Source organism: Littorina saxatilis, linkage group LG6, assembly GCF_037325665.1.
Source record: "Littorina saxatilis isolate snail1 linkage group LG6, US_GU_Lsax_2.0, whole genome shotgun sequence".
Taxonomy (NCBI): domain Eukaryota; kingdom Metazoa; phylum Mollusca; class Gastropoda; order Littorinimorpha; family Littorinidae; genus Littorina; species Littorina saxatilis.
Window position 1 is genome coordinate 21,449,618 of NC_090250.1, and position 1,510 is coordinate 21,451,127.

The window sequence follows — 1,510 nt, forward strand, 5'->3', positions numbered from 1 at the left end:
AGCAGTTGTAGTAGTAGATTAGTCCCTCCTTAGGGCGAGGGCCAAATGCAAAAAAAACCTCCATATATATGCTTATTCTTGTTACCCTGGAAAAATACAGAATTGTCATTGTCATTGTCATTGTCATAGTCCTTCTTATCCTCCTCCTCCGCCTTCTTCCTCCTCCTTCTTTGTTTTCCGCCTTCTACTTTTTACATTTAGTCAAGTTTTGACTAAATGTTTTAACATAGAGGGGGAATCGAGACGAGGGTCGTGGTGTATGTGTGTATGTCACACGCTTTCCTTCTTTGCCACTACTAAAGCAAACGTGTGCAAGATTGTATGTTACACGCTTTGGAGCATGTGCAAGAACGGATTGAAACTCAAAATCGTCCCCCCAAAAACCCCAAAATGCACACACGACTTTTATTTCTCCTGCTGTTATCGTTTCTTCTCTTTACAAATTCTTCAACGCTCAGAATACTGAAAACGGCATCCCAGACGACAGTACTGTTTCCATACGCGAATTTAGCTGCCCTTGGAAAGTGGCTCGCTCAGGAGGCCTGTTAGTCTGACACTATAAGGACAGAGTTCTGAACATAGATGACAAAGATCCCGGAAAGAACAAACATTTCGCGGATGCAGACACAGAAAGACGTCATGAAGATTGCGATGCTTCAAAAGATACAGACTGTGACGATGACTGTGACGTCATTCACATATACCGAGACGTCATTTATATAGTTGTTCGGTCACTTTCGTCAAAAAGTAGATCTCTCCACAATGGCTGCTCCTGTGTTTAGGTTTATCAAGCGTGAGTACGCAAAACGTGTTTGTTCTCTCCTCTGTTGAAGCTGTGAGACATAATCGCCATTACGAGCTAGTCGTGTGACAGAGAGTTTTCTTGCACACTCGACTGCTGCTGTTTCACTCCGGCTAAAGCCGTCGTGAAACATCTACAGTCTCGTGTGCAAGGAAACTCTCTGTCACACGACTAGCTCGTAATAGCGGGTAATATGTGTGTCTGTGTGTGGAGCGATTCAGACTAAACTACTGGACCGATCTTTATGAAATTTGACATGAGAGTTCCTGGGTATGAAATCCCCGAACGTTTTTTTCATTTTTTTGATAAATGTCTTTGATGACGTCATATCCGGCTTTTCGTGAAAGTTGAGGCGGCACTGTCACGCCCTCATTTTTCAACCAAATTGGTTGAAAATTTGGTCAAGTAATCTTCGACGAAGCCCGGGGTTCGGTATTGCATTTCAGCTTGGTGGCTTAAAAATTAATTAATGAATTTGGTCATTAAAAATCTGAAAATTGTAAAAAAAAATAAAAATTTATAAAACGATCCAAATTTACGTTTATCTTATTCTCCATCATTTGCTGATTCCAAAAACATATAAATATGTTATATTCGGATTAAAAACAAGCTCTGAAAATTAAATATATAAAAATTATTATCAAATTTTTTTTTTCGAAATCAATTCAAAAACACTTTCATCTTATTCCTTGTCGGTTCCTGATTCCA